Source organism: Podarcis cretensis (genome assembly GCF_951804945.1).
Source record: "Podarcis cretensis genome assembly, chromosome: 8".
NCBI lineage: Eukaryota > Metazoa > Chordata > Lepidosauria > Squamata > Lacertidae > Podarcis > Podarcis cretensis.
The window spans coordinates 19,166,630-19,191,456 of record NC_137177.1 but is presented as its reverse complement, the minus strand read 5'-3'; the positions used below and the strand labels follow the sequence as shown (position 1 = coordinate 19,191,456).

The following is a 24,827-nucleotide window of genomic DNA, read 5'->3' as shown; positions in this document are numbered from 1 at the left end:
TCCCCCTCACCCATGTTGTCCTCTATGATATACACTCCAGTGTTGTGGTGGTGGTGGTGAACTATTACTACTTCAATGTATTTATTTTAATACACCTCTATTAACTTTCTAATTTGTGTGTGTATTTCCTTATGCAAACGTAAGTTAAAATCAGCATTTCCAAGTGTAATCAGGAGGAAGTTGATGTTCAAGAGAGGAAATAAGTTTGACAAGCAAACTGGCATGGAAAGAGGTCATTTGAAGTTGCAAAGTATGAAAAACCACAGGCAAGGGTTGGTCTTGAGGCAGCTGCCTCAGATGACAAATCCTGGGTGGTAGGGAGCTGTGCCAAAGTGTTGGTGGAGAGAGCTGAGTGCCATATACGGCCTCCTCTAAGTTACCCTTTCACCCCCAGATGTTGTGGAAGACTCTGCCTGTCGCCAGTCTTGAGGTAAGCTCCAAACGTCAGACCAACTGCCTTCTGTAGGTGGATTTGGAAGGAGGCAGCAAAGCGTGTGGGGCTTGTCCTGCCACCCATTTACACGATCACATCTTTGATGCTAGTGAAGATGATCTGGACCACAGCAACCTCCCAAGGTCTCAGATTTCAAATGTCAAGATTACAGGTTCAAGTTCCCATTTAGGAAAGATCTGACCCATCTGGAAGATTTGTATCTGCGCCGTTCTGTTCTTTATACTCTTGCAGCTCTGGGCAATGTAGGATGGCTTCTGTGTAGCCTTGTAGTCCTGCGTGAAGCACTTGTTCTTGCTGGGGGCTCAAGGCTCTGATCTCACAGGCCCTTGCAGTTTGGACAAAGGAGGCTTCTGTAGGGATGGCAGCCCCTGCCAGTTCACCCGATGTTGATATACCACCTGCTCCTGCTTCTTTGTCGGGTTCTCCAGCAGTCCTGCAGCAAGGCAAAGACCACCAGGATGCAAGAGTCAGCAGCTTGCAGTGTGTTGCCTGCCAGCAGTGAGCAAAGGTTTGTTGGATGGCAGTGGAGGAGAAGTAGAAGATGACAGGGTCCAAAGTGCTATTGAAAGAGCTGAGGAGGAAGCCATACACCCTCCATTCAGGGCTCCAGAACTGAATGTAGCCCACGAGGTGAGAGATGTTAAAGGGCCCAAAGCAAACAGCAAAATTGAGCAGAGTGGCCACTGCCAGACCCACAGCCCGTTTCTTCCTCTGGGGTTTGATGTGGGGCAAGGAGGTCAGGATGCGAATGACCCTAATGTAGCAGAAAAGGGTGATGATGAAAGGGAAGAAGAAGAGGAGAATGCAGAGTTGCAGTCGGACAGGGAGGAGGATTTTAAGCTGGCCATTGGAGAATGACTCATAACACGTGGAGTTGTGAGACATGGGTTGGGCCTGGGGGTGGTATTGGACAGTGTAGATGATGCTGCAGTGGAAACAAGCCAGAAACCAGAAGAAGAGACTGGCCACTATTACATAGGTCAGTCTACGTTCCGACTTGAACTTGATGGGGTAGGCGATGCACAGGTAGCGCTCTATGCTGATCCCTGTAAGGAAGAGGGTGCTGCTGTAAATGCTGCTGTAGAAACAGAAGTTGGTGAGGGGGCAAAGGAAGGCAGGGAGAGGCCAGGGGACATCTGAAGAGGCCTCTGCCATCTTGAAGGGCAAAATCAGCAGAAGGATAAGATCAGAGATGGTCAAGTTGAGCAAGAAGACATCCATGGGGGTTGCCTTCTGGCGCACTTTCCTCAAGAAGGCGTAGCCAGCCAGCAGGTTGGAAGGGAGGCCAGTCAGGAAGGTGACGATGTAGATGGCAAGGATAAGAGGCTTTGTGGCCATTCTGCTGTAAAAGGAAGGATATTAAAATATCAGGAAGCCTGATTCCTATCCCTCAAGGAAATCACCAGGGGGCAGAATATGCTTGCAGCCTCTCTTGCAGTCACTCAGAGGCTGAGGTCATTTCTTCCAGCATGTTCTGAGTCAGCGAGAAAGAGCAAAATATAAACTAGAAAACAAAATGTAGATGAACTTGCATGAAAACATCACTATTTACCATTTGAAATTTATCCTTAGTAAAATTAGGATTAGTAAAATTAAAACATATGCACCTCAAAACACCGTTATGTACACCATTTAGAAATGCTAATGATTGAGCAGTATATGAATACCTCAAATAAACATAAAGTAAACAACAATAATCATTGTGAAACTTTTCATTTCTCTCTCTCGCATCTCTTCTCTAGTTAGGAGAATTAAATGTATGAGATAGATGTGACCTCTTTCTGCACCCTGTCCTTCCAGAGACATGGAGATGGCAATATATCTCTATCTTGGGTTGGTACCGACTGTAAAATTCGACTTGTATCCAGAGTTCTAGGAAGCCATCTGATCTGTTTTGGAGCACCATGATATCTTTTAGTCCTGCCTCCTCCCCATTAACTATACAGTTGTCCCTTAGCTTCCGAACTTCTTGGGATTTGAATGTTCCGACTCCCAAACAATCAAAAATTGGAAGTGAGTGTTCCAGTTTCTGAATGTTCTTTCAGAAACTGAACATCCTTCTGCGCCTTCAAATTGGCTGCAGGAAGTTTTAAATCCTTCTCCAAAATAATTGTGTTTGGAGGGTGCCATTCTTAGCCCTGAGGTAGTGCCAAACACGGAATCCTGAGAGGATGAATCAGAAGACAAAGAACTAGAGGAGCAGGCAGAGACCCCTGAATCCAGTATCAAGGATCCCCTTGTGAAGCCCTCTAGGCTGACACTTGATGAAGAACTGGAACCTTCAGAGAAGGAGTGAAGACACCACCATCAGTTTACCCAATATGGTGCTCTACAGATATTCTCACAGTGGCCAAGAGACGATGGGATTTGTAGTCCAATGACATCCATCCATGGTACCTCGGGTTAAGAACTTAATTCGTTCTGGAGGTCCGTTCTTAACCTGAAACTGTTCTTAACCTGAGGTACCACTTTAGCTAATGGGGCCTGCCGCTGCTGCTGCACCGCCGGCATGTGATTTCTGTTCTCATCCTGAGGTAAAGTTCTTAACCCGAGGTACAATTTCTGGGTTAGTGGAGTTTGTAACCTGAAGTGTCTCTAACCTGAAGCGTCTGTAACCTGAGGTACCACTGTATTTTGTGAATAATTTAAAAAGAGGTATACCCAGTTCTGGTTGCATTAAAGAAAGGAAGGAAACACTTACATCTGCGTTGCCACTCAGGAACCCCTGTCTGTTCGCCAAGATGACGCTCTTTCCAGAGATAATCCAGTGATCAGTTTGAAGCCTGTATTGCAAAACCAAAGAGACAAGATTTTTACATTCACTGAAACATCTGTCCAGGGGAAGAAAGTCTGTGGTATTTTGGAGGATATGGAGAATCAACCTACTCCTTAAAGTTGATAAAGGAAAAAAAAACCTCACTAGCAAGCAATTTCCGGCTAGATGGTGGCCAGAGAGTTTGTTTTGAGCTCTGTGGTTTGTTTTAGCTTGATTAATGTTTCTTTTTCTGGTGGTGCATTTTGCTCATCAGTGCTAACTGCTGTATATGGGTAATGGGCATATTCGACTCATATTCTTATATGCAGACTCCGGTTTTTACTGTATTAATTGCAGTGTATTTTGAGTCTTTAGGAGTTTGCAGTTCTGAAATCAATATAATATGAGGCCCTGAGGAGTACAATATGTCCAAGAGGATTTTCCATCAATCATCATAATGACTGCTCTGGATTACCCCAAGGATGAGCAAAGCACATGAACCCTGGTTAAAAGAGGTAAGGGTTCACTCCACCAGCCGCGCTTTGGAAGTCGAATGTTTCAGAAATCGAATGGAATTCTGGAACAGATTCTGTTTGACTTCCGAGATACAACTGCAATGGGAGATCTAAAAACAGCTATAACATTTCTTTTCAAAGAAGTGAGTGGAATTTGTAGGCATGGCAGTCCTCCAGAGTGGTTGAAGCCTTTACCATGCTGGAGTGGTTAAAATAGGAATTATGAAGGGCTGGGTGGTGGTGTTTGTGTGGGGAATGGATTCCCAAGAAAGATTGGAGTGGTATAAATGCCCCCCCCACCAGCAATGTTCCTATTTCCCCAAGGTCATTGGTGGTGGGTGGGATCAAGCTTCTCCCATAGATATTTTGGGTGGGGTGGGTGGGGTGGAAATACAATGGATAGCTCTCCATTGACTTGCATAGGGAAAGGCACAAATCATGTGGAAATCAAACAATTTTTAATCCTTCTCCATAATAATTGACTTTGGAGGGTGCCATTCCTAGCCCAGTAAAGGTAGAGGTAAAGGGACCCCTGATCATTAGGTCCAGTCATGGCCGACTCTGGGGTTGTCGTGCTCATCTCATAATAATAATAATAATAATAATAATAATAATAATAATAATAATTTATACTCCGCCCATCTGGCTGGGCCTCCCCAGCCACTCTGGGCGGCTTCCATAGAAACCAAAATTACAGTAAAATCACACGTTAAAAACTTCCCTGAACAGGGCTGCCTTAAGATGTCTTCTGAATGTCAGGTAGTTGTTTATCGCTTTGACATCTGCTGGAAGGGCGTTCCACAGGGCGGGCGCCACTGCTGAGGGAGCCGGCGTACAGCTTCCGGGTCATGTGGTCAGCATGACTAAGCTGCTTCTGGCGAACCAGAGCAGCGCACTGAAACACTGTTTACCTTCCCGCCGGAGCAGTACCTATTTATCTACTTACATTTTGACGTGCTTTCGAACTGCTAGGTTGGCAGGAGCAGGGACCGAGTAACAGGAGCTCACCCCGTCACGGGGATTCGAACCGCCAACCTTCTGATCAGCAAGTCCTAGGCTCAGTGGTTTAACCCACAGCGCCACCTTGAGGTGGTGCCAAACACAGAAACCTGAGAGGATGAATCCTTGAGGAGCAGGCAGAGCCCCTTGAATCCAATATCCAGGATCCCCTTGAGGAGCCTTTTAGGCTGACACCTGATGAAGAAGAAGGAGGAGGTGAAGGCACCACCGTCCCAGTCTTCAAGAGGGCCAGTGCCAAAGGTTTTGGGTCCAGGCTGAAGAGAATTGCCACAATATGCACCAATGGGCTCAGAGTTGTCAGTCCACTTGTGAGTAAGGGGTCTACTAATGAATAACCCATTCCTGATATTTGTTCACTGCCAGAAGATGTGATTATTGTGTGCTGGCTGGAAGCAACACATTTCTCTGGCTCCTTGTCAGCCCACCTCTTTTGGTGAATCCCATGTGACATTAACCTTGGACTGTGTCTTGACTTTACTTCCAGATCATGTTTGATGACCACTGGAGACCAAACAGTGCCTTGAGAAAGTCCGCTCACATTTTCTGGTGGGTGGCATTGCGACCAGGCATCTGGGCCCTGCAGTGTCTCTTTTTGATGATTTAGCTTGATAATTTAGCACCACCTCTGTGACAGTTCTACATTTTGCTGCAGCTGAATTGAAATAAATCACTGCCTTCGAAATGGAGGGTTCTAAATTCAAATGCATGCTCTTTCAGTCCTTCTTAAATGTTTTGGGTTCAGGGGCTTTTGCTAGTGAAATTATGCCAGTCTTATTTAGAATGCAGAGTTGGTTACAGGATATGTATCAAAACAGCAGCAAAATATAATCATAAAAATGCAAATAAAGCAATTCATAACAAAATGAGATTTTTAAAAATCCATAAAATAACACAATCTTTAGCACAACAGCTCATAACAAATCACTAAATAACTATAACTAAAGCAGCTACATTCCATCTATTTGCCTCATTGGCTCTCTCTTCCTACAAAAACTCCCACTCAAAACGGTAAATCTTAACCAAACATAGGCTAAATTATAAAGAGATAATGCCAGGCATAACTCAGTAGGGACACAGGTTTTCTTATTTGCATGCAGGAAGCAGGTGGCGCTGTGGGTTAAAGCCTCAGCGCCTAGGACTTGCCGATCAAAAGGTCGGCGGTTCGAATCCCTGCGGCGGGGTGCGCTCCCGCTGCTCGGTCCCAGCGCCTGCCAACCTAGCAGTTCGAAAGCACCTCCGGGTGCAAGTAGATAAATAGGGACCGCTTACCAGCGGGAAGGTAAACGGCGTTTCCGTGTGCGGCTCTGGCTCGCCAGAGCAGCGATGTCACGCTGGCCACGTGACCCGGAAGTGCCTCCGGACAGCGCTGGCCCCTGGCCTCTTAAGTGAGATGGGCGCACAACCCCAGAGTCTGTCAAGACTGGCCCGTACGGGCAGGGGTACCTTTACCTTTACCTTTACCTACTTCTACAGTCAAATTTCAAATGTCAGTGCTCTGAAAAATGCACTTCTGGCTCTATCTTGAAACCTGTTTGGGGAAAAAAAATCTTCCCTATGACATCTGAGCAAATACTTCTCACATGAGGAATATCAATTAATTCCTGTTAAGATCTATTAATGAACCAAACTTTGTCTCTCTGTCTTTCTTTTTTTTTACTATATGTCTCTTTTTTCAAAAGCAATATAAATCCGAGTTACAGTTTCAAATCTTACTTGTGTTCTTGTTGAGAAAAATACCACTTTGTTGAGAAAGACCCACAGCCTTCTGCAGTGACTTCTCCGATGGCTGGTCTGTGCTCCCACCTGTGTAAGCAAGTGGATGGACATGCATGTAACCCCCATCTGGAAGCCTAAAACCTGCCTGGTACAGTTTTATGTGGTGTTTGGGAGCGGGCGTGGTGGAAGCAGATGTATTGGGCAACTGAGTTAACCAGTAGAAAAAGGAACCAGATTGTCTTTACAATGGAACCAATTTACGTAGAAATCACTTGGCAGAGTGGGAGGAACTGTATTTTGACCACAGTGGAAAAGTTCTTCATTTTTTTTAAAGTGCCACCGGGCTCCATCTCCTTCTGAACTCAATAGGTCTTTCATACAGATCCTCCTGGATATTAAGATTGTCAGACGTTTTGGCTATTTATGTTGCCCTTAGAAATTTAGGGTGGTGGTGGCAACCAGAGAGAGAAGATTCTTCGTAGCAGCCCCTAAGCTGTGGAATTCCCTCTCCAAAGAGGTGCACCCAACACCTTCATTATGTCATTTTCATTGGATGTAGAAGACAGTGGTAGAGCACCTGATTTGCTTTGTTCAATCTCTGGCATCTCCAGGTAGGGTTAGGGAAAGATCCTACCCAAAACCCTGGAGAGTCTCTGCCAGTCAAGGTAGACAGTACTGAGCTACATGGACCAAAGATCTAACTCAATCCATCTCTCTATGCCCATGCCAGGTGCTAGAGTTGTCTAGTTCAGGACCCACCCTATTATAATGATTTGTTTTGTCTTGATTTTTAATTTGTTTTAAGCAGTACCAATCTTTTATTCCTTGGTCAGACCACACCTCAAGTACTATGTCCAGTTCTAGACAATTTAAGAAGGATATTGACAAACTGGAACATGTGCAGAGAAGGGCAACCAAGATGATCTGGAAGCCAAGCCTTATGAGAAATGGTTGAAGGTGCTGGGTATATTTAGCTTGGAAAATAGGAGACTGAGAAGAGATATCATAGCCATCTTCAAATAGTATATCAAGGGCTGTTACATGGTAGATGGAGCAAGCTTGCTTTCTCCTGTTCTGATGGCTAGGACCTGAACCAATGGCTTCAAGTTACAAGATAGGAGATTTTGATGAAACATAAGGAGGAACTTTCTGACAGTAAAAGCAGTTTGACATTGGAACGGTCTCTCTCAGGAGGTTGTGAACTCTCCTTCCTTGGAGGTTTTTAAGCAGAGGTTGGATGGCCATCTGTCATGGACACTTTAGTTGAGTTTCCTGCATTGCAGGGGATTGGACTAGATGACGCTTTAGGCTTCCCATAGGCATCTGGTTGGTTGGTTGGTTGGTTGGTTGGTCACTGTGGGAGATAGACCAGGCATAGCCAATGGGGTGTCCACTAGATGCTGCTGGACTCCAACTCCAGCCTCAGCCAATATGACCAATAATCAAGGATGATGGGAGTTGTAGTCAGGTGACATGCAGATAGCACCACATTGGCTATCCCTTCCTTGGTGATGTTGGAATTAAAGAAGTTAAGTAATTGGTCCTTCTGGCATGACTAAAAAGGCAGAGCAACCAAGTGCAAAAAGTGATTTTGAGGAACAACACAAGGTGGTAAAAACATCCCATTACGTTGAGTGAGATGCTTGGTCCATCTCACTCAGCAATGTCTACACTGACTGGAAATACACATTCCAGGGTTTCAGACAGGGGTCTTTCCCAGTCACTTGTGAAGAAACCAGGGATTGAATTTTGCACCTTCTGCATTGACAACTTGTGTTGTTCCCCTAAGCTGAGGAACTTCTCTGTGTCTGGGGCTACAGAGAATGAACCAAGAAGCTGAAATGTGCTGCGAGTTACTTAACATAGCAGATTAAAAGCAGGGGATCTTTTGAGCACACTTAATTCACAGTCTCGAGCTGCAACAAGATGTTTTATATTTCTCATTGCCATTTTTGGTAATCATGCAGTATCTCTCATTCCCCTTTCATGCACTGATGACTAGTTAAGGGGCATGTGATATATGACTTCAGTTCCACAAAGTCAGGTGCCCGATGGAAGAGCTGTAACAGGAGACCTTATGACATGGACATTGCCACCTGCTCTGCTCCTGAATCTGCTTTATTTTTTTGAGAGATCTGTGTGTTCTTCTGAGCAGAGACTGCTCTAATTCAAGGGCAAGGCAGCCAGAACCACCAGCGACAATGGAGAGGCATTGCTTCCCTTCTAGACAGCAAGGGTCCTCATAGACACAGCTAAATGACTCTTATAAGACCGGCAACTTTAAAACCTTTGCATTGAGATTGCTTCTACCTACTCACTTCCATTCTCCCCCCCCCCCCCCGTTATGTATCATGTCCAGGGAAGGGTGGATTGGAAACACACAAAATATGGATTCCAAAGCAGACTTGCCTGTTTTGATCCTGGCAGATTATGACTTGGATCAGCTCAGGAGCCCCCTTTAGAATTTATAATCCAGTGGATTCCTTTACAAAATGGCCTGAACGCCTCAGTTTTGTCATTGCCCTCATTTCATTCCACCCTCTTTTTTTTTTTTTTAAAAAAAATAAAGGTCCAGCCTCCAAGACTATTTCAGACTGGTTTGACTAGCACGTGTGGGCTTCTTTTTGCCATCACACGCTTTTCATAAAATCAAGGAGCTAGAACCCATGGAGAAGCAGGACTTGATGAATCTTTGCTGCTAAGTGAATTGTGTGGCTGCTCTGATATAAATACTAGGGATAACCATGCTGTTTCCTTGAAATTGTATTTTTCCATAAAATTTAATATCATGTGGAGTCCCTCACCCCAACTTTACATTCTGCATGAAAATAGGAACAGGTGGACTATCTAGGGATGGTGGAAAAATTCAATTCACATCACATTTAAAGGTGAGTTGGCTTAATTCACAAAACAACATGAAAATGCAAACATTGCCAGCTTTCAAAATGTGCATGTCTTTGAATTTTGCGGTGCAGTTCTCCAGTCAAATAATAATAATAATAAGAGTTTGGATTTGATATCCTGCTTTATCACTACCCTAAGGAGTCTCAAAGTGGCTAACAATCTCCTTTCCCTTCCTGCCCCACAACAAACACTCTGTGAGGTGAGTGGGGCTGAGAGACTTCAGAGAAGTGTGACTAGCCCAAGGCCACCCAGCAGCTGCATGTGGAGGAGCGGGGAAGCGAACCCAGTTCATCAGATTACGAGTCTACCGCTCTTAACCACTACACCACACTGGCTCTTTTGTACAAAAAAGCATGCACTAGGATAAAGTGTGCATAAAATGCGAATATTAGTAAAAGTAACATACAAGAATGCGTTCTATTAGAAGAAATTCCTTTGCAAAAATATCTATATTGGACAAAATGGCATGCAAACACACACACACATTTTAGTTTTACAAATTAAAATTTACATACAAACTCATGAATATATTTTTTTTAAAAAAATAAGCAAACAATGATTCGACTGAATCTCTGGACTTCCTTCCACCCCTCCATGGGCTCCATTGCCAGTCTTTTTCCGCTGCATATTTTAAGTCAGTTCAATTTTTATATATACATTGCATACCTAGTTCTTGTTACATTACAAGTGTTATTCAAATCCTGCTAAAGAGCTCAACTGTTTACAGTGGTCTCCAAGGTAAGTTATAAATTTCCCCCGTTCTTAATTGAAATTCTGTTCTTCCTGGTTTCTGATTTTCCCAGTCATTTGCACCATCTCCACATAGTCCATTAGTTTGGTCTGCCATTCCCATCTGGTGGGAACTTTTTCATCCTTCCATCTCTGGGCTGAGAGCATCCGTGCAGCTGGTGCTGTGTACATAAAAAGTCTTTTGTACTCCTTTGCTATTTCTGCACCTATAATTCCTAACAAAAAGGCTTCTGGTTTTTTAAACAAAAGTTATTTTAATCATTCCCCCCCCCCCAATTTATTATATATCATTTCCCAGAATTCTTTTTATAACCTTACATTTCTTCAAACATGTTATTTTAGGGGAAAAGTCACACTAAAATGGTGATCAATTTCCACGAGGACTTCTTTTAAAAAAATGGCAAATGAATGTGGAGAACTGAACTTAAGATTACAAAAAGAAACTGAAACTGACTGACTCATGCATGTCTAGTCTAAACCCCATGTAGACTTTGATAGGTCCATCCACAACCTGATCATGTCTATTTCGATTATGACCTTGAGCCCCATACACACAGCCCAGGCTTATACTCCAAAATGGTCACTTACACCCTGGAGGGGTGCTGCTAACATAGTGGTTTAACTTTGCCCCTGGAGACCCACTCCACTGTCTCTTGAGACAGACAGATGCCAACAACTCATCATTTTGGCCAATGGGCAGAATATACAGTGGTACCTTGGGTCACAGACGCTTCAGGTTACAGACCCAGAAATAGTACTTTGGGTTAAGAAATTTGCTTCAGGATGAGAACAGAAATCGTGCAGTGACGGCACGGCAGCAGCAGGAGACCCCATTAGCTAAAGTGATACCTCAGGTTAAGAACAGTTTGAGGTTAAGAATGGACCTCCGGAATGAATTAAGTTCTTAACCTGAGGTACCACTGTATATGCCTCAAAGAAATGTATACAGTGGTGACTGGTGCCCATAGGGGCTGGTAGGCAAAAGGCAGAGAGGCCCACAGTGGGCAGAGCTAGAGCCAGTGATAGGCAGAGCCAGCTAATTCTACTTCTGTCCCTGTCCTCCTTACTCATGAGTTCCAGAAGTGCGACATTATGACCAAGGAAGAAACAAACAGCCAGTGTCCCCTAGGGTGAGGACTCACTGACGGCACATTCCAGTAGACCAGTTTTCTCTGAATCTATGTTACCGCATGCTCCTGTTCCACATTACTGATGATAGATATCACCAAACACAATTCCCTAACTAGAATCTGTAGTTAGATGAGAGGGAACTAGTGATGTGCCTTCCATTTTAGAAGAGAATGTGCCCTTTTAATGAAGTGTAGTTGAAGCCTGTTTGAGTTCACATGTGACATATTTTCTATAAGGCTTGTTGCAGCATTGAGTTTCTGGAAAAGCAGACGCTGGGACTTGTATACATCTGGCAACAACAGCAACTCATCTGGAGTCCTTCTGCCAATTTTTTTTTTTTTTTGGGGGGGATAGTCTCTGGAGTAACTTGGTGACTAAGGAAAATGCAATCCACAGCTGCTCAGAGGAACTGTTGCAGACCATCCACCATGGTGGCTTGAAGATCTTGCCACTTATAAGGGATGGTTTATAATTGTCAATTTCATTTGGAGACCTCTTTGGACAACTTGCATTAACATACATGTTTAATGCAGGATTCATGGGAAAGTCTTCTTGCCAATGGCAGCTAGGAGTGGATTTTTGTTGGTATATCACACCTGTGAAACTAGCTAAAATGTGTAAGACAAGTAATAAATGTTGGAAATGTAAAGAAAAAGAAGTATCATTTTATCATATGTGGTGGGAATGTAAGAAAGTACAGTAAAAAACTTCTGGGAAATGATATATAATGAGATGAAAAAGATGTTGAAATATACATTTTTAAAAAGACCAGAAGCATTTTTACTTGGTATTATAAGTGAGGACATTAATAGACAGGATATTAAACTGTTTTTATACGCAACAACAGTGGCAAGTGTTGGCCCAGAAATGGAAACAAAAAGAAATCCTGATGAAAGAAGAATGGCAGACAAAATTAATGGACTACGCAGAATTGGATGAAATGACAGGAAGTTTTCAAAACCTGTGGGACCAGAGATTCACAGAATATTGGAAGAAATATACGAATTATTTGAAGAGCAACTGTAATCAACAAATTACACTAGTAGGACTACAAGAAGTTTTGTAAGGAGGAATATATGAAATATTGCAAAGAAGAGAAAGAAGAGATATTAGTTATGATATTTCTGAAATAGTGAAAGTAAGAAATGTAAATTAAGTGAAAAGATTGGAAAATTTTCAGATGTGATTGATGGAAGTCAAAAAAATTGTATAAGATATGAAAGTATGTTTAATAATTGTTTAAAATGATATGTTAAAACACACACACACACGTATGAATGGATTTTTGTTGCTTCTGTTCTTATAATCACCACCACCATTGTTTATTTTTCCTTTTATCTTTACAGTTGCAAATTTTAAAAAGTGGTGGTTGTGGGGAGACAAGACAAGCACACCTGTAACTCCTTCATGCCTGCAGCGTTGCTGCCATCAGAGGAGGAAGAGAGCATTTGCTTGCAGGACAAAGGAGAACTTGTAAACAAGGATGTGGCATGGGATGTATTGCCACTGAGATTCATCTGTGTTTGAAGAAAGAAAATCATGAAAACTCAGTTGTCAAAACACCCCCCCCCCCAAAAAAAAATAACTGTACTGCTGGAAGGGACTTCAAAGGTATTCTAGACCAACCAGCTGCTGATGTCAGAAGTCCCGAATACAGCATCCCTGATAGGTGGCCATACAGCCTCTGCTTAACAGCCAGACTCCACTGCTATTAGCCAGGGGTAGCCCATTGACACCTGAAAGAGCCAGCTGTTTTCCACTTTACAAAGCTTCCCTGTCTGGTGGCTCAGAGGTGATCCTCATCCACCACTGCTGGTCAGGCAACGAGCCAGGGATCAGGTGGTGAACTGTGCAGCCAGTCAGTGATGCACCTGACGAAAGCCAATTTGGGAAGCACTGCAAAGAAGCAAGAAACTGGAGTTGACTTCCCCTAAATTACTTAACTTCTACTTTTAGGTTAGGCTAAAAGAGGAAACACCTTAAAATAGCCCACATCCTGAGAGCAGACTGGATTTGACTGAGTGCCTCCAATGCATTTTGAGGAAATTGTGTTTTTCCTAGTAACGCACTGTGTCCTTGTGAAGCCAGGGTTTCTCAGGCTCTGGAACTTGATCTATTCCACTCCCTCGTGATGGGTCACCAACACCCACAGGTGCCAGTGTGTCCTCCAGAGCCAACCCCCCCCCCCCAAGGAATCCAAATTGTGAGATGAACCATATCTGGGTGCCCCCACCAAGTGAGGTGTGGTCGGTGGTTTCATCAGAGGCAGATTTAAGGCAGTGCTACCGGTTCCCCCGCACGGGACATAGGAGTCAAGGGTGCACCTTCCTGCCTCCTTCCTGAAGCCTAGTAAGAGTTGTGCTTTGGGAAGGAGGCGTGAGGGCTCTGACAGGGTCCTAGAGTCCTCCCCCTCCTTTCCCCTTCGCTTTTCAAGCTTTGGGAAGGAAGAGGAGGGCTCTAGGACCCTGTCAGAGCCCTCATGCCTCCTTACCAAAGACCAGTGCCTCCCTTACCCAGCTTTGGGAAGGTATTGCAGGGGCTTGGAGAGGGGTATCAAATTTTGACCTTCCACAGGGCACTCACCATATTACCAACGTCCACCCCTGGTTTAACAATAGGGACTGGTGTTAGCGATAAAAATGGAAAATCACCAGAGGAGCAGACGGAAGTCAAAAATATTGTATAAGACAAGAAATTATATTATATGAATGTTGGAAACGATATGTTAAAAAACTAATATATGTTTGTGTGTGTGTGTATCACAATAGTATATATCACAATAGTGGCTGTTGTTATTGAACTGGTGGGGCATAAGGCAGAGAGACCAACAGTAAATGGACCCAGAGCCAATGACAGGCAGAGTCAACTCATTCTAGTTACCTAGAACCAGCTTTTCTCTCTTTTATTCCAATGGGAGAGAAATAAACTATGCACAGAGCTGGTCAGGTCCTCCCAACATTTCTGCAGGAAGGAGTGACGACTACCAACGTGGATGGTCTTTAAAAAGGATGGGACAAATTAATGGAGAACACAGCTATCAATGTCTATTAACTACGACGGCTGTGTTCTACCTCCACTGTGAGAGGCAATATGGGAATCGGAGATGGGCAAAGTGATGTCACGCTGCTGAGTTGTACTGATTAAACTGTGTCAGCAATTGGGTGTAGTATATAAGGAGCAGCACCTAGCTCTCCCATTACCCTGGGGGATGGGTTGGTGGTTGGATCTGGTTTGTTGTTGATGTATTTAGTGTATAAGGAGTTTTTGTTTTTCTTATTAAAACTTTGTTTAAGTTATTTTTGAGTCCCTTTTTAATGCATGGTCTCCCCAGCAAGCTCTCTGCAGCGCTACCATACTGCAAATAGCCAACATCTTTGGTTATGGGCCCAGCTGCTGAGTGGATGACTGCATATTTTTGGACTCTGAGAAAGTTTTGAAAACTCCTTCTCCTGTTAGCGTAGTTTTTGTGGGTCTGGAAGAGTTCCAGAATGGTTGACCGGGTTCCAGAAGCTGAGAAGGCTCTGGTCTTCCCACAGCTAACAGATGAGAACTATAGTTTATGGTCTTTTCAGGTGGAGGCGCTTTTGACCTCTAGAGAAGTATGGACCTATGTAACTGATGACCCTCCTAACCCTGTAACTAATGCTTGGTCGAAAGGAGATGCAAAAGCCAGGGCGATAATTAATTTGGCAGTCAGCGACCAGCAACTAGTTTATATAAGAAATAAGAAAACTGCCAAAGAAATGTGGAACAGTCTTGCAGCAGTGCATGTTAGAAAAGAGTCAGCATCTGCATTGACGCTTTTCAAGCAGCTGTACCAGACCAAGTTGCAGCCTGGTGGTGATTTGGCAGCACACTTGAGACGTCTGGAGGCAATACGCGGCAAATTAATTCGAAGGGACATGGAGATACCTGATATTCAGTATGTTTTTATCATCCTTTGTTCCCTTAATGAGGACTTTGATGGTATAGCTAGCCAGATATCTGCCGTTCCACCAGCACAATTAACTGTGGAAGGGGTAACGGCAAGATTAATGGGTGAGTTGGATAGGAGGGAGGCTTGTGCCATAAGCACTCCTATTTCCAGAAAGAATGAGGAACGCCATATGCAAACTTGTGGTGATACGACTGCATTTAAAGCTGCCAAGCGTTGTTGGTTCTGCAATAAGCAGGGACATTTTGCAAAGGACTGCAGATCCAAAAGAAAGCAAAATACTCCCAAGTCTGTTTCTGTTCGTCAGTCACGGTCGTCAGCCCAGCAGCCGACATCTCGTAAAGACAGAAATGAGCCGCGAGCTTTTCATGCTCGGACTACAGATCGTAAAAGAATTAAAGGTGCCAAGTGGAATTCTTTTATTGTGAACTCAGGAGCATCTCAGCACGTTTGCAATGATCAAAGCTTGTTTATTTCTTTCGAAGAGGAAATTGGTAATGTACATTTAGCCAATTCACAAGTCTTGCAGTCGCTTGGCAGGGGTACTGTTAAACTTGACTGTTCAAACATTACGATAGCAAACTGCATTTACTGCCCGTCAGTAGACAATTTATTGTCAGTAAGGTGTTTTGCTCATCAAGGCATAACTGTGCATTTCTTAAAGTCAATGTGTGAGTTTTTCAAAGGGAACAAACGTGTATTGTATGCCCGGGAATCTGATGGTTTATATAGACTGTATTTTCACACCTACTCACAATCACCTATAAATTGCAGAGCAGTACAGTCAAGCCAGGAGTTGAGGAATGTAAGGCCACATTCCAGGTGTGTCCATGAGGCGCACAGACTTTTAGGACACGTGAATTTTGCTGATGTAATTAAGACAAAGAATATTGTTAATGGCCTCAACTTAAAACCATGTAAATTCTTTATGCAATGTCTATCCTGTTGCAAGAATAAGATTAAGGTTGCACGCAAGGGTAGGTGCTCAGATAGGAAAGTAACTGAGCCATTTGAACATGTACATTGTGATTTAGTTGGGCCACTCCCACCATCATTAGGAGGTTCTAAGTACTGGCTTACCCTGATAGACCAGTATAGTAGATATTGTTGGACTTACGCAATAGCTGAAAAGTCGCAAGTATTTGAGAAGTACAAAGCTTTTTGCAACTGGGTAAAAACACACTTTAACAAACCAATTAAGGACCTGTTTTCTGACCAGGGCGGAGAATTTGTTTCTGAGGTTTTTGAGAATTTCCTGGAAGCGCAGGGGACTACTCATGAGTTATCTTGCCCTCGAAGTCCCTGGCAAAATGGGCTTGTTGAAGTTGTGCAGCGTGACTTGCAGGCAGGGGTTAAAACTTATCTGCACGATGCTAATCTGCCCAAAGATTTTGGGGTTCAGATGTAATTATGCATTATCAGATGTAATTATGCATTATCCCGCTAAGCAGAAATTGGGTGAGCGTAGTGTTCAGGGAAAATTAATGGGCTACCAGCAGGGGGTGTACAGAATTTACATACCAGCAACTGGCAAATTTCATATTACCAGAAGCATGATACAAACTGTAAATTGGAATGGAGTTGCTGTTTTCCATGATACTGACGGTATAGATAATACTGAGGAAGAAGAGGAAGCAGCAGCAGCAGCAGCAGCAGGGAATAATAGTGATTCTGAATTAATGGAAAAAGACGAAAAGCCTGTTGAATCTGATAATTTGCTTGATTTAAAGTCACAGGCACCCGAGGGGAGGTTAGATTCTCTTGAGTTTTCTGACCGTGAGCTTAGCCTACAGGCATCTCTTCAATCTGACAGTGATGACTAGTAGTTCACTTAGTCCCATTAAGTCCGAGGAGTCTGCACCCGACCCCAATCAATATCACTCATTTCTTTGTTTGGCCTTCCCGGGATTAAGCGGCACTTTGTAACCAGCTTCCATTAGGAGAAATGAGGAAAGGATGTTTACGGTGCCTGGATCTTACTGGCGAGCACGTTGTTTGGGGAAATTGCATGGAAAGTAGAACTTAGGAGGGCAAGCACTTAGTGGCCATTAAGCCACTGTCAGGAATCCTCAGTTTCAACCACAGAGTGACTAGAAGTGATGTCATGTCCCACTTCATTCTTTACCCAGCTGTTCTTTATCAAGGAATTGGGAACTTGTGGCCCTCCAACTGTGGCTAGACTGCAGCTCTCAACCATCCCTGGCTATGGGGCATATAGGCATGTGCACTTCTTTAGATATTTGGGGTGATGGGTGCATTCTCAAACAGGAAGCTGGTCACAATGTGCAGCAATTACAGAAGGAAAAGTGTCAGAAGCAGCACTGGGTAAAAATACAGACCGGGGGGGGGGGGGTGGACATTCAATACCACCAGCTGTGTGACAGGACAGTCACCCCACAACTTCTTTATGGAATCCAGGGGTGGGACTCTGGGAACTTGGAGATGGCTCAAAACCAGTTTAGGACGCAACCATTGTTGGTGGTCTCCACTCTAGCCAGCCTCTTCTGATCTATACAGAACTGGTTGCATTTGCGCGTCTATTCCCGCCCCCTCCCACTGAATGGAATAAATAAAGACACAGGACACGGAATTTAGATTAATGGGCGAAAAATGGCCACAACTTTATTGATTACAGGTAAGAGCGGTATTGGCTTTAGGCATTGGCCCTATCAGACTAACCGGTATAACCGGGAAGGGTTAAGCACCAACAGGGGGAGCCCCCGAGATGCACATCCCTGGGCGCTCCCCGAGGGGTTACCGCTCGGGAGCGCGCTTTAGGCCCTAGCCTCCGTAGGTTTCGGACGAGGCGACGCCCCCCGGAGTCCTTTAACAAACTACCCTTCAGCATTTTGGGGGAGGTGATGGCGTTCCTCCCCCCCATCTCATTTGCATAACAATACCCCTGCCAATGCCTAACCGCCAAAACCAAGAAGTTGTGACGTTTGCTACGAGGTAGGCGAAAAAACCAAAATATAGCCAATTAGCCAAATGGAAAAATTCCTACCAGGCCCCTTGCGGCGACCAGCCGAGGCCCATAGCAAAGTCCAGCTTAGAACCTAAAGGGTGGGAGGGAGGGAAACCGCAGCTGCTGGAAGGAAAGAAAGGGGCGAGTATGGGCTATCCCGACCTTAAATGCCCCTTACTCGCCCCGCCCCCGCCGCCAGCCGATTGGCTGGCGCGATGAATAATGCATACTAATGATCCCGGGATTCCCCTGTTCTCGCGGGGCTGTAGTCAGCCCCGCGAGAGTGTGAATGGGTTGTGAGAACCGCAAAACCCCCTCCTCCTGATGTCGGAAGTGGCATTGTTAAAAACAGCAGCGTAGGACAAGTAGGGTGCAAACAGCCTTGGACATCCGAGAGTCATGTTTGTTCAGGACCCACCCTGTTCTTGTGAGTGTAATTTTTTACCAGTTTTTAATTCCAAATTTTTAAAAATGGCTGTAACCCACCTTGGGACTAGCTGGTGATGGATGGTTAGTACATTGCGTGGCGAGTTCTCACCTCCCACCAGTAGGAATAAAGACACGTGACACCATTATTTTAGGTTAATGGGCTAATATTGGCCACAACTTTATTGGTTACAGCTGATGAGCAGTATTGGCTTAGGCATTGGTCCTATCCGGCTATCCGGCTTCAGCCTGTTTGCTTGAAGACCGGGAAGGGTTAACACCAGCAGGGGGAGCCCTGCTGATGCACATCAACTAGGCACTCCCCCGGGGTCACCGCTCGGTGGTGTTCTTTAGGCCCTGACCTCCATAGGCTTCGGACGAGGCCACGCCCCCTGGAATGCTTTACCGGACTACCCTTCAATATCTGGGGGAGGTGATGGTGCTCCCCCCACATCTACATAACAATACCCCTACCAATGCCTAACCACCAAATCCGAGAAAGTTGTGACGATTTGCTACGAGGTAGGTGAGAAACCAAATGGCTGGTGCCAATTTGCGAAGCGAAAAAAAAATCCTACCAGGCCCCTTAACGGCGACCAACCGAGGTCCATAGCAAGGTCAGAAGGGGAACCTTGAAGGGTGGGTGGGTGGGTGGGTGGGAAACCACAGCAGCTGAGAGGCCAAAGAGGGAGATCCCCGGCCGCGCTTGCCTTAAATGAGGCAAGCCACATCCCCTGGGCCAGCCGATTGGTTGGCCAGGGGATGATGCGGCCAAGGATTCCCCAAGTCGCATGGGGGCTGGGAGCCAGCCTCCGCGTGTGTGTTGGGGCTGTGAAGCCAGCAAAACCACCTCCTCCCAAGGTCGGAAGTGGCTTTTCATAATAATAATAATAATAATAATAATAATAATAATAATAGAAATAAATGAAAATATTCTCACACAAACACCAACAATTCATACATACAAAACACCCACATACATAACAAACCCCTGGAGATATCGAGGGGTGAACATGGGAACTTCAGCCTGCAAATCGCTTGCTCTTCCACAGAACTCGGAACCTACTCCCACCGAATACATGAGATGTTAAGTAGTTGCAAGCACAGGGAAGACCGCTTTGCTAAAATGTGTATCTTACATGTAGAGAATGCATATGAAAAGAAATTCACACTAAAATGTTGCTGGATTTTCTTGAGAATTGTTCTTATTTAATTGCAAACCGATGCAGAAATATGGAGAACTGAATGTACAATTGAAAAAAAGAGAGAAAACAAAATTGCCAGTCAGGCAACTTTATTTGCAGCTTCCTTGTTGCTTCACCAACATCGGATCTGAAGATGGCTGCATTGACACAATCCCTCGATTGTATTTCTCTAATGCCAAGTAAGACAAGCTCTACGCCTTCCAGGAATTAATTGTAAAAACCAAGGCAGGCACTAAATGCAGAAGTTTCACTTCCACGTTTGGACAAAAGCCTGGATTATTATTAGCCTGAGTGTTGCAACATTGAAGCGTCCCAGTTCAAGGAGGTGGACAGAGTTTAGTGACAGTTGGCAGGGGTCCAGTAAGTCTTTTGGAGGAAGACTTTCTGGCTATGTTTCAACAATTGAAATGAAAAATTGTCCTTCTCGTCATGTGATTATTGTGATGGCTTCATTTCCCATCCTCTCACTCCAGTGAAATTAATTCATGCTACAGTCATCATTTCCTCCACTGGTGTCTTGAAGCTCCCTGATTCATCTCATGAGAGACAGCTGATCTACTTCCCTGCTATATTTAATCATACTTTACTCCTCTAAAAGTGGCACCTTTTTCTCATTTCCACACCGTTTCACTCCAGGTAATGACAGGTTTCAACTGGATGAGTTTATCAGATATCTGCTACAGGGTGTGTCAAGGCTGAGCATTTGGCAGGGTGTCTTAGAGAGCTTGCTTGGAGATGGGTGAATCTGTCAGTTTTGGTTTCTTGCATCTTCTCAGTTTGCTAGTTGAGTTTGCTGCATTTCTGTAGCAATTTGTATGTTCTTGTTTTCTAAATCAGCCTGACAATTTGTCCACATTTAAGGGAGACTTCCTCCTCATTGACACATTTTGTATGCGGTTTTGACAGATATACACATTTATGTAAAGAATTCCCCTAAGTAGTCAATATTCAACGTTTATTGAATATATGGGAGATAATTGTGTACAGCTGAAAATGCTGGCAGCATTAAGATAAATTCGACAGTGTAAATAAGTTTTGATGGATGCAAAAATGGAATACTGAATGGTATAGTTTTTGTAAAATATGAAGGGATTTATGATATGTAAAATGAACCATGGAAAGAGAAGTCGTTGATATCTTAAGGATGTAAAATGAGTATTTTAAATTGTAAAACAGTGCTTTTTTCTATTTAAAAAAATGTTTAGGGGTACTATCATTCTCCTGTCATATTGAAACACTGCCCCTCAGTGAGGCCAAGCTTAGATTCACGAAATGTTTAGGGGTATGCATACCCCTGCGTCCCCCTAGAAAAAAGCACTGCATATATATATATATATATATATATATATATATATATATATTGACTCTCTCTCCCATCTCTGACTGCTCTAACAGTGCTTCCTACCCTTCCGACCTCCCCTTCCCCTTTCTGCCTACCCTTGTGTTGGAACACAGAGATGGGGAATGCATGGCTCTCTGCATGCTGATGGAGCCCAACTCCCACCAGCACTGGACAGTGTGACCAATGGTCAAGGGTTTTGGGAGCTATAATCCAACTTCATTTGGTGTGCTGCGGTTTCCCCATTCCTGCTGTAACGCCTCTGCACCCTTTTGCTAGAGACTTCCACGCTCACTCTGGATTATAGGTGTCCTCTTCTGGAGCAGTTTGTGTAAAGTTATCTGAGGACACATAAACACCAGAGGAATCTGCATTTACTGTCCCTGCTTTTGACTGTGGGTGCTGATGCAGAAGCCAAGAATATCTGCACGAAGAATGCTTCCTTGCATAGACCACGTAATAAGCTAACATACAGCCTAAGGAAACCTTCAGTTTGCCTGCCCTCCACGGGTGGCACTGTGGTTTAAACCACTGAGCGTCTTGGACTTGCCTATTGGAAGGTCAGCGGTTTGAATCCCTGCGACGGGGTGAGCTCCCGTTGCTCTGTCCCAGCTCCTGCCAACCTAGCAGTTCGAAAGTACACCAGTGCAAGTAGATAAATAGGTACCACTGCAGCAGGAAGGTAAATGGTGTTTGTGTGCACTCTGGTTTCCGTCACGGTGTCCCGTTGTGCCAGAAGCTGTTTAGTCATGCTGGCCGCATGACGCAGAAAGCTGTCTGTGGACAAATGCTGGCTCCCTTGGCCTGAAAGCAAGATGAGCACTGCAACCCCATAGTTGCCTTTGACTGGTCTTAACTGTCCAGGGGTCCTTTACCTTCACCTTTTTACCTTTTCCAAGTTAGGAGGTCTACTAAGGATGCAGTGGCCAAACTTATCTGGTGGACATGCTAAAAATGTGTCTGAACTACTGATCAATTCTTTTTAATTCGTAACATTTTAATACAGTTTATTTTTTAAAAAATCCCCAAGTGCTTTACATTAAAATACAAATGGCAACATTCAAAAAGCTTTCTGTAAAACAAGATTAAGAAATGAGATAAAAGCTAAACTAAAGATCAGAAATAAAAGTGAGTAATGCATTAGTCCCATATTGATTAGTTCCAATTTAGTTCCAGTTTTAGTGGTTTGGGCTTTTGGGACCTGCTTCATGGTTCTGACAGCATATCAGTTGCTGGCATCCATCTGTCTCAGGAGACAATGGGAGAGTGTGCCTTCAAGGGTAAAGTCAAACCATTGGAGAGTTACGGCGCCTGCTATGGCTGTAGAGACTGATAGGGGAGAGACATGTTTTGTTGCAGGTGGGACAGATGAAGGCTTCCAGTTTTGCTGCTACAGGCACACCATGGCGTTTTCTCTCACAGTGCTCCTCCGAGAAGTCATTCCTCTCTGGTCTCTGAATATCAGTGCTGTATATTTATAGCCATTCCCATATAGTTGGAACCTGAGAATCTTTCCATTTTAGAACTCAGACTACCCTGGCTGTGATGAACAAGATTTGGACAAATGCCAGTGGTTCTACAGATATTTCCTCTTCAGTCCAACTGAGAACAAGCCACACAGGGTAGGTGTCCTCTTCTGGAGCAGTTTCTTGGAAGCTGTCACCCGAGGTCACATAAACATCAGGGACATCTCTGCTTATACTGTCGCTGTGTTGGCTGTGGCTGCTGACACAGAAGCCAAGAATATCTCTTGGAGCAGGAGAGGCTTGTAGCTTAGCTGTCTTGGAGGTTCAGTGGTGGGAAGTGAGCCCAGCTGGGATGAAGCTTGAATGCAATGTGCCATGGTTGTGTGCCAGTCCTCATGCATGTGAGCTAGAAGCAAGATCAGAGTCAAACTGTTGGAAGGTTGCAGTGCCTGCTGTGGCTCAAGAGGCCGATATGGGAGAGACATGTTTTGTTGCAGCTGGGGCAGATGAAGGCGTCCGGTTGTGCTGCTGAAGATGCACCATGGTGTTTATTCTCTCTGTGCTCCTCCCAGTGGTCATTCCTCCTCTAGTCACTACTGTGGGTACACAAGTTGACTGTCTCCAGGCATTGTGGTCATCTGCAAGGATTCCCACTTGGTGGGGTTGATGTTGCCAGCCCTCATATTGCATCTGCGTGACCATGCAGCAACAGGCCCAGCTCCCAGGGATCATAAGGAAGGAATAAAGACTCTGACAACGTTAAATGGAATTAAAATTAAGCCACAACTTTATTAAACTTCCGAATGTAGGAAGATCTTGGCTTAGGCCTTGGGTTTGTATCCCTCCCAGCCCCCCAGCTGGGGGAACTGGGGCAAATCAGGGTAAATGGGATATGGGGGTGCTCTGTGAGACGTGAGTGTAGCAGGCAGCCCAGCCCATATCCCCGCATGCAGGGTAGTTCACTGACAACCTTTCAGTGTATGGCCAGTGACACCCATTATATATAACCCCTTTAAGAGGGGGACCCTGGAATCGCTGCCACAGGGGGGTGAGTCACCACTTCACGCCCGACCCCCATATAGGGAAGAAGAGGCTAAAGGATTCCACCCAAGACCATAACTGCCAAAGTTGTGATGGATTTCTATGGGGAAGACAAAATCTGCCAATGCAGGGAAATTTCTTCCCGGTCCTTCAACAGCAACCAGCCATAGACCGTAGCAGCGCCCACTAAACAGGAAGAAAAAGTTAGCCTGCAAACAAGAAAACATTAAGCTAAGGGAGGGTAGGGAGGGTGAATCTCCTAAGCTGACTGCCTAGATACTGTCAGCTCCACCCCCTTATATATAAGGGACTAGCCCCACCTCCCAGCAATTGACTACTAAGGCTGGGTGTGAACCTCCAAAAATTAACACTGAGAGGCAGGCCAGGCCCTGTTTGCCAGTAAGTTCCCTGGGAACAGTAGCACCGCGCACGATCCTGCAAAGGGCACCCACAATGTAAAGTGTGAGTGCTCATTTCAGACATCTTTGTTTTGTTTTTTAAAAATCATTTTTATTAATTTTCCAATAAAAGCAGCCAATCAACATGTCCACATCATAATCCAATTTAAAACAAAAAACTAAAATAAATAAAGACCAAATTGTAATCCAATTTTTGATTATTAATTTTTCACAGAGTTGGTCCCCTGGTGGGCCTGATGCCTGAAACCACCTCCCCGTAGAGCACCCATCTTGACACCATGACATCCATCTTGTCATACAGGTTTGGGGCCTCGTGACATGCTGGGAACCATTACTGTGCCTTGAACATTCAAGTTTGCTTGTGACTTCTTTGAAAACATAAATAAACCCGCAAACCACAATACATCTAACAACGACAGATTTCTATAAGAGAAACTATTTTAGTCTTTTGCATTACCCGTTTCCTTGAGGGATTGGAAGTGTTTGGATTCATATATAGTTTGGAAAGTGTGGGTTTGATAGATTCAGCTCCAAAGGAGATCTAATTGACATCAGTCACCCAGTCCTACCTTCCACACATGTTCTGCCACCCCCTACACTCCAGGGAGTCCGTTTCCCCAAATGTGCTTAGAATCCACCCTTAGACCTTTGCACCAAACACTGGGAGGTCAAAAGGTGTTGTGATGTGGGGGGCTTTAAGAACAGCCTGTTGCTCAGGTCTTTGGAATCTTACACACATTTCCCACTCATGTGTTCAGGCCAAACACTTGTACTGGGCTGTTTCTTC

The 24,827-nt window shown here is 44.5% G+C and overlaps 1 pseudogene across 1 annotated transcript; it reads right to left on the bottom strand.

Moving 5' to 3' along the window:
- Window positions 1-619: 619 nt before the first annotated feature.
- LOC307223405 (free fatty acid receptor 2 pseudogene) lies at window positions 620-6,584 on the bottom strand (annotated as a pseudogene). The gene is made up of 3 exons (XR_013843852.1): window positions 6,458-6,584; window positions 3,156-3,237; window positions 620-1,796 (listed from the first exon to the last, which is right to left on the bottom strand). The product of XR_013843852.1 is annotated as a free fatty acid receptor 2 pseudogene (transcript).
- Window positions 6,585-24,827: the final 18,243 nt, after the last annotated feature.